This window comes from Papaver somniferum, unplaced genomic scaffold (assembly GCF_003573695.1).
Source record: "Papaver somniferum cultivar HN1 unplaced genomic scaffold, ASM357369v1 unplaced-scaffold_3, whole genome shotgun sequence".
Taxonomy (NCBI): Eukaryota; Viridiplantae; Streptophyta; class Magnoliopsida; order Ranunculales; family Papaveraceae; genus Papaver; species Papaver somniferum.
Window position 1 is genome coordinate 3,046,256 of NW_020641039.1, and position 8,473 is coordinate 3,054,728.

At 35.8% G+C, this 8,473-nt stretch overlaps 1 long non-coding RNA gene across 14 annotated transcripts; it reads left to right on the forward strand.

Annotated features, from left to right (window-relative positions):
* The first annotated feature begins 2,185 nt into the window (after positions 1–2,185).
* LOC113341612 lies at positions 2,186–7,908 on the forward strand. 14 transcript variants are annotated; one of them, XR_003356010.1, is made up of 9 exons: positions 2,186–2,453; positions 2,588–2,758; positions 2,987–3,084; positions 3,176–3,532; positions 3,972–4,036; positions 4,268–4,647; positions 4,748–5,241; positions 6,792–6,972; positions 7,060–7,310. It is a non-coding gene; the product is annotated as an uncharacterized LOC113341612 (long non-coding RNA). The 14 variants fall into 14 exon arrangements; XR_003356014.1 differs by having other exon boundaries at positions 4,765–5,241; XR_003356018.1 differs by having other exon boundaries at positions 4,268–4,324; positions 4,418–5,241.
* The last annotated feature ends 565 nt before the right edge of the window (positions 7,909–8,473 follow it).

The window sequence follows — 8,473 nt, forward strand, 5'->3', positions numbered from 1 at the left end:
TGGCAGCATTACATTGCCATGAATCCATGTTGCCAAAATATGGTGCACCCAAAATGTATTCAATTCATTCTCAGTATATCAAATATGCACTCAATTAATTCATTCTTAGTGTGTTAAAAACCATACTCAATCTCAACAATCAATACCTATTTCCATGCACAGATCAAAACAAAGCAATCCAAAAATTAAATCAACTATATTTACATTCGTATTTCTTCTCAAGTTCACCAGTAAGATGTCTCTTCACAAAAGTAGTCTCCTCCTGTTAGGTATCAAACACAACCAAGAGCAATTTCTATCAGTATGCGATATATGTACTGAAGATTCATGAACTACATATCAACTGTATCACAATACAAGTGACGGATCTGTGTAAAGTAAGAGAATCGAAACACATAGTACAATATTTGATATGTGTGTGGATGATTATGCACTGATTCGGTAGTGTGAAGACGGGTATGCAGTAAGAAGAAAAATTACTTCGAGATAAAATCCAGTATAGTTGTTATGCACTGCTCAAAAATCCAGTACAATTCTTATGTACCTTATATGTTTTCCATGTTTTATTCTAGTTTCGAACATACTACATTGGGTAGTAGAATCTAATAGAATCCATATATATACTTGTGGATGAAACAACAACAAATGAAAAAGTCCAAAGTAGTTCGCATCAGTATGCCACATATGTACTGCTGATTCATGAACTAAAACAACTGCATGGAATGAATCTACAAAAAAAAATATAATCGAGAGAGTATTATTTCAGTAACGCATATATGTACCTATGGATCAAACAACAAGTGGTAAAACTAAGAAATAAAACAGAATCAAAAGCAGTTTGTATCAGTATGACACATATGTACTGCTAATTCATGAACTAAAAAACAACCATATGTAATGAATCTATCAAAAAAACGGAATCGAGAGAGTCTTATTTCAGTATCAGAGATATGTACTTATGGATCGAACAACAACAAGTGATAAGATAAAACTAAAAATAAAACACAATCAAAAGAAATTTGTATCAGTATGCAACATATGTACTGCTGGATAATACCCCTGAAACAACAAACAAGCACGAATTTGATAAAATAAAGAAGCGAAAACAACAAGATAATCAAAGCGATAGTTCAAATATGTTAAAAACACCATAATCTAACCAAAAAATTGAGTAATTAAGATCAAGATTCATAAAAAACAAACCAAAAAAAAAAATAAACCTAAAACTAAGATCTATGTGTACTACCATCAATAAATAAAAACTAAGATCTATAATACCATCAGTACGAGATATATGTACTACCAGATCGTGCAATCACGGATCTACAATCAAACATCAACAACTCAGATCTATACTACCAATCTTTAACTAAAATCACCGAGAATGGAAATGAGATTACAGATCTAAAAACTAATTGTGAATCTAGCCAGGAGTTCAAAGTGAATTAGTGTTATTAGGGTTTTTGAAACCATAGATTTGTATGTAAATTCTAATCAAGGATTACGACCGAATTAAACAATCAAAAGAGATGAAACTTACCTTATTTGCTGGATTTTATTGATGATTCATTCAATAAAACTCGTCGATGATGCTTTCAAACGGAGTTTCTTCGATCTTCAACACAGAGCTCGAGTCGTGGAAAGAGAAAATGAAAATGAAAATATTTGTGACTGATTTAGTCTTATCGTTATTATGTATGAAGGGTAATCTAGACATTTACCGAAAAAATCTTCCTAGTTTCGCACGTGTACAGGACCAAGTGATAAAAAATTGGGTCTATTTTTATGTTTTCTTTATATTATGGACCTCTAGTTACTGGGCTTTAGTGGGTGGACCTGCCACTAACTAATATCACTAAACTAGTACCTATAGGTAATTCCTACAATTAAAAAGTCAATCCCTCCCGTAACATTTTAATTCCCTACTCATAATCCTTCCCTCCTCAAATCCATTCTTTCTTTCCCTCCTATTAACAAGACTCTTGATATTTTTATTAATGAAATAAAAAAAACCGATAGAGATATGGGAGTGGATCCACATAGGCCTGCCACCAGATGATTGAGAGGGGCTGGTTTTGGTGGATCCACTTGAACCCATCTGTGTCTGTCGGTTTTTTTCATTGCCATTTTCGTGACCGATAACACGTCTTCAAAAAAAAAAAAAAACACTAAATTCCCAGCCTGCCTGTCTATCTTCTCGATCTAAAAAGCCGCTGCGAGAAGAGTCGAAGCATTTTCGAGCTTGAACCGTCTCAGTCATGTCGAAAAGTACAATTTCGAAATCGAAAATCACTCAAATCACTCTACATTTGGCTGAATTTACTGTTCGAAAACCCTAACTAAGTCATGTAGTTGTGATAGTGGAGCTGGGATCGTGATTCCGTATAACGGAGTATTTGAGTTTGAATTGTCTACAAAGAGGTCTTCTCACAATGATTAGTCAAGTACCCAAGGTAATTTGTGATCCTTCGAGTATAATTTTGTAATTCAGAATTATGTTTTTCAAGCTTTCCTGTGATAAATACTGGAAAATTCGTAGTTTTTTGTTCTCAGAATTTAGGTGAGGAGAGATTAAATTGTCCCATAGTAATGGATGTAGGAATGAAGGAGAAGACATGTTTTTTCCGGTGATTCCTTGTTACCTGCTGGAGATGTGAATACTGATCAGGAACTCATGTTTTTAGAAATGGTGTTGGAGGATGGGGGTTCTCCTCTATTGTTCAGTCGAGCATTAAATCGGATCGACAAGTGATTTCTGGTAATTCGCATTGCATTGCGTTGCTTGACGATTTCGATTTTATTTTAATGGACTAGTATGGCCGCTATTTTGATCTCAATTTTTTTGTTGTGCTGAACAAAGGATACAAAGTATCGAATAAGTACCTAATATTTTTTCATCCATACTAACTATTAGATTTCTCTTGTGCTGAACCATTGTAACTAATCTATACTCAGTAATTGACTACGAAAGCATTTATGTTTCCAGACTTTGCTCCTTTAGTATGACTGAATCACAGAGCTGTTTAAGGATCTTCAAGATGGGGTGCGACTTTGCAACATAAACATGATGCCTCATTTATCCCGGTTAGCTATAGCTTATGCTATTTATAGTTTAATTTCATCCCGGAAGAATGAACCCATATTCTTATTTTATTAAGATGTTTGTTGTGGGCAGAAAATGGTGGCTCCTTCCGATAATCGTAAGAAGAATCTGGTGAATTGTGGTGTTGCCATGCAATATCTCAAACATGCCGGGGTGCAATTATTTGATTAAGATGGAGCGATGATAGTAGCGGAAATGTTGTCACATGAGAAAAAGAATTCACACTTTCTTTGCTAAGGATATGTTTATTCATTTACAGGTCTGTTAATTTTTCTATTTTTTGAAATGTTCATTTTGAGTACTTATTTTAACATCATGGGAGGAAGAAATGGATTATTAAGATGGAGCGATGATAGTAGCGGAATATGTTGTCACATGAGAAAAAGAACTCACACTTTCTTTGCTCTGGATATGTTTATTCATTTGCAGGTATATTTTTTTCTAATTTTTTAGATGTTCATTTTGAGTACTTATTTGCATCGCGGTGTCTTTTTGTTGTTCAAGTCTTAGTGACGGAGAAATTGGACAATATGGCCAGTTCCCTTGATAACCTGATGAAATATAATGCCGTTAGTTAATCTCAGTCCTCCGTTGTCTGAGTTGGCCCTTGTTCTCAAAATATTCAATTACATACATAGTAAATTTATACATGTTTTGGCAAGATATGCAGAACTTCCTTTTAGATCCTCCTTTAGGCTGTAGATATCGTTCTTGCTAGACTGACTCACAATTTCATATCTTATTATTTAGGCTGTAAATTAATACTTGTTTTGGCAAGAGATGCAACACTTCCTTTTAGATCCTCCTTTAGGCTGTAGATATCGTTCTTCCTAGATTGACTCACAATTTCACATCTTATATTTTGCAGTTGCCTCAGCTCGTTAACAAATGCTGTTATTTGAAGAAGTATCTACGGTTCAAGGAGCCAATGTGGTAAGAATTCATTTTGGTTATGGTTCATTGAATTTGTTAGGTCTCTGTAACTGCACATGCTCCCAACAAAAAATATGTTACATCAATTCCTTATCATGAATGAGGATGATATACTAATGTACGAGTGAAACGTGATGCATTCCATACTTTATCACTTTTGTTGTTGAACAATTTGTTTATCTAATCTGAAATTAGCACACTTGGGTCACTTGTTTATATTGTCTTGTATAGGACTACTCAAGATGTATTACCCCTGGCTGGTTGGATTTGCTTCTGGAATGGATCCAGGTAATAATAACGTGTGCCTAATTTCAAGCAATTTTTGTATGTTCGCCATTATTTCAACGGAAAAAAGAAGAACCAACTTATAAAGGCCGGCAGATGATACAACTCAACATTCACAGAAATGTTGTGACACACTCGTTGCTGCCAGAGTTCATAAGCTCCATAAGCCATAGCGTTCCTGATCTGGAGTTTGCGAAATAGGCACATTGTATATCAACGGGGGTCAGAAAAGGCTATATTGAAATGGTGTGCTGGTCTGAAGTCTGAACATCTTATAAGCCTTGAACTTACTAAGAGTCTTTTCTGGTGGTTATTTTTTTTAAGTGGTAAAAAATAAAGAACTGTAGTTTTAAGTGGTAATTTCTTTTTTTTTTTTTGCCATTTAAATAAATTTTCATAATTACCGTGGTTTGTCAAATTACCCAGCCGTCTACTCTCTGTAGTATATATAAGTGTAGCGAGAGGAAAAAGAAAGTCGGGTCAGTCAGCAACAAACACAAACACTCATCATCATACAAGTTTTTTCGATTGTGAATTAAACAATGGGAGGATCACGAAAACGTTCATCATCATCAGATTTTAGTCCTATGGAAGAAGTAGAATATTACATTTGTGAGAAAAAGAAAGTGAAACAGGGAGAAGCTGAGTATTACTTTTGTGAGAACAAAAAAGGTAGACAGGGGAATGATAATCAACAAGGTATCGAGAGAAAGAAAGAGAAGAAGGAGAAGGATCAGAAAAGGAAGAAGGAAAGAGGAAGGAAGGAGGCCCAGAAAGAAGAATTAGAAATAGAAGATAATGATTTCTTCTCACTCTCAGAAGTCCCATCAAGAACACTTCAAGAAGCAGCAGCAAATGATCAATCATCAAGAACGCCACCAGAAGCAGCAACAAATGCTAATCAACTTGTTGTTCATAAGGTAAATAATATGTTTATTCTTTGTTTTGGATTCGATTTTTACTTGTTGTCCATTTATGAACCAGCAGTGTAAGTTTTCAACTTATTTTCTTTGATTGATTTGAACTATGGCTTAGGGATTTTTTTGTTGATTATTTTGTGGGTTGAGGGCAATTTTTTGCTGATGCAAAGGGTTTAGGGTTCATAGCTGCATAGAAAACATGGGTTGTTCTGTAATTGCAGAAAAGCATGGAACTTGGGGTGAAATTAACAACTCCAGGGTTTTGATTCACTTGCACAGTAGAATAGTTGGGATTTTATTTTTATTTTTTCTTCTTCTTCTTCAATAAAATTGGGGATTCTGTATGTTTTGGGGTAATTTGAAGCTTCAATGCATTTTGCTTTTAAAATTTATATCTTCCTGATGAAAATATTGGTTTACTTATCAGAAATTTGTGTGTATTGATCATAAGGAAATAGCTCAGACGATCTAGGATATGCCTTTGAATTACTGGTAACTTCAACTTTTTGTTGCTCAATCTCTAGGTTAAGTTCTGACAGTTGTGAAAATGGGTACCAACTAATTTGAACGGCAAGTTTCATAATTCTAGGATAACAATTTTTACGGAAATGTAGTGGACAGTGTGTTTAGAAATGGAGGTGTTCCATAGAAGGGACGTAAATGGTTTATAGAGATTTGAAGCACATAATTTGGTCTTGTTAATATAGTGAGCAAATATGGAACTGGTTGGGAGGTATGCTCAATTTCCCTCTTCCTGCTTCTTTTAAGGATGTGTACTCTTGCAAATCACAAAAGTGCGCTGGTTAAGAAGGATAGATGATGTTTGGAGATTAGCAGCTTTTGTCACTATTAGGGAATTATGCTTCTTAAGGAATGCAATTGTTTATGATGATAAATGTTTCGACTCTGATATATTGAAGAAGAGAATAGTGCACATTACTGGTGAGGGTAAAGTTAGAATGAAGGCTGCCATGTGGAACACTTCTTATGATTTACAAATTTTGAAGTTTCTTGGAATGATGAAGTGTAGAAGGCTGCCTGTGAACATTCTTGAGTGTAGGTTTCATTTGCCCGTGGCTCCTAAAGTGCTTGTTTGTTTTGATCAGTTGCTTTTCTGAACATCTGCAGTTTTCAGTTGTTCCAGCTGATGCTGTTTTTGGAGCATACTCCTAATTCAAATTAATCTTGTTGTATATCTACAATCTGATCTTACGTGTTCTTCCATAATAGTGGAGGGGATTCTAAATACCTTTTTTGAGGGCCTTCAGTGAAAAGTTAGGACGTCGCCAGAATTGTTTGGTTTGAAATGGTTGGAATCGGTTGCGAGCCTATGTTGTGTTAGGTGCTAGGCGAGGCGAGGCGCCCAGAAAAGAAAATTTGTCCCGTTTTTTCACGTAGAGCGATTTATTAGCTAGCCACCCCTTGGACGACTCGTGCGCCTAAGGAGCCTAGGCGAGCGCCTAGCTCACCTTTTGACAACATAAATTGTGATGCTTCTTTTCTTAAAGAACTACTTGGAGGCATAAGACTAATAGCTCGTGATTTTGCAGGTCGGCATAGTGGATTATACTATCAATATAAAGGATGCTGAGCATGTGGAGTGCCTGGAAGCTTAAGAAGCAGTCAAGCGGGCAGTTGCATATGATTACAAGAAGGTTTTTTTCGAGGCACACACTAAGGTTCTGGTGAAAGCGTTATTGGACAAGGAAGAACAAAATGCACAAAAATGAGGTACCTATGCCCGTAGGTCTTGTTTAACTAAGGAATGACCATAGAGGCACCACCTAGTGCTGATCTTTTTGCTACGTATGCCCGTAGGTCTTGCTTAACTGTGGATTGGCCAGGGAGACACCACTTACTCTTGTAGCTGCTGCTAACACAGGGCAATGTTGCTCTTTCAAGTTAATTATTATAAAGTTCTCTTTTGCATTTTTATTTTTTTGTTGAGACCATCTTATTCTTCCCCTTTGTGTTGATTGGTTAGGTTATTTATTATTCGAATAGGCATATTTCCTTCGCATTTGAACCTATTACTGACAGTCGCTAAGAAATGCTGGACATCTGCTCAACTTTATCCCCTGTGAATACCATCTTCTCCATCAGTTTCATCAGTAACCCTAACTTCAGCCACTAATCCATCACAGCAATTTCTCCTGTTCTTCAGTTGCAGATACTGAAACCCTAATTTCATCATCTATGTGCCATTTCATATCTCAACATCAATCTCAGATCCCCTTCCAATCTCCATCTGTTGGGCAGTGACATCACCCAATTTTCTCTTTTTTATCTTGGATTTACAGCAACCTCTATTCCATCTCAAACTCTCAATTTCTCTATCCATTTCCTATTTCTCGATCTCAATCAACTCATGGGTTTTGTCGAAGAAGAAAAGTATGGCAGGGATTTGTTGCAGAAGAAGAAGAAAAATATGGCAGGAGGAACGCGCTAGGTTTATTCACGGATGTATTGTACACTTAACGGACGTGAGTAACGTCCAGTTAAGTTTTTGGTGTAAACCAAGTGTAAGTTATTAGTTAGCTGTAAATCCACATATAAGTGTTGTATACCCACGTTTTTGCTAACGGGATTACAAACGGCCAGTTAAATACAAGATGTAAACAAAGTATTATTCAAATTTTAATGCTCCGACCAATAAAGTCTCGCCACTTGTCCTCTCCAGAATTGCTCAAATTCAAAGCTTTTATCTAATTTAATTTGAGAGGGGTGTCATACTCACCGTGCGACGTAGAAGCTTATATGACTTAGCATTTTAAAGGGGGAGAGATAAAAGAATCACTTTTCTTGAAAACGAAAAGTATTATATTTAAGAATTCTTCTTCTGATATTGGGTTTCCTTTTTTATTTTTTTGGTAGCATATGTACAAAAAAAATAAATTGTGTTGATAAATTATTGAATCGAAGTGGGAAAAGAAGGTCTTCCTGCGAAATTCGCATCCCTGTAGGTGTGCTCAAAAACGGAATCCCTGCAAAATTCCTATTAATAATACCACAAGTAATCCTGGAATCCCCTCACTCCTAGGAATCCTGGTAGTACTCCACTAAGATTTCCTATTGACACTCGGTCGTCTCTCGTATAAATAGTAGATACCCCTTTGCTTTCTATCATCTCTCCGAGTTGAAATCTATAATCTTTTTTTTTTTATTTCTTGCTCACCAACTTTTCAAATCTTAGCCTAGCCCGATCATTTTGAATACCAAGGATAAAGATAAT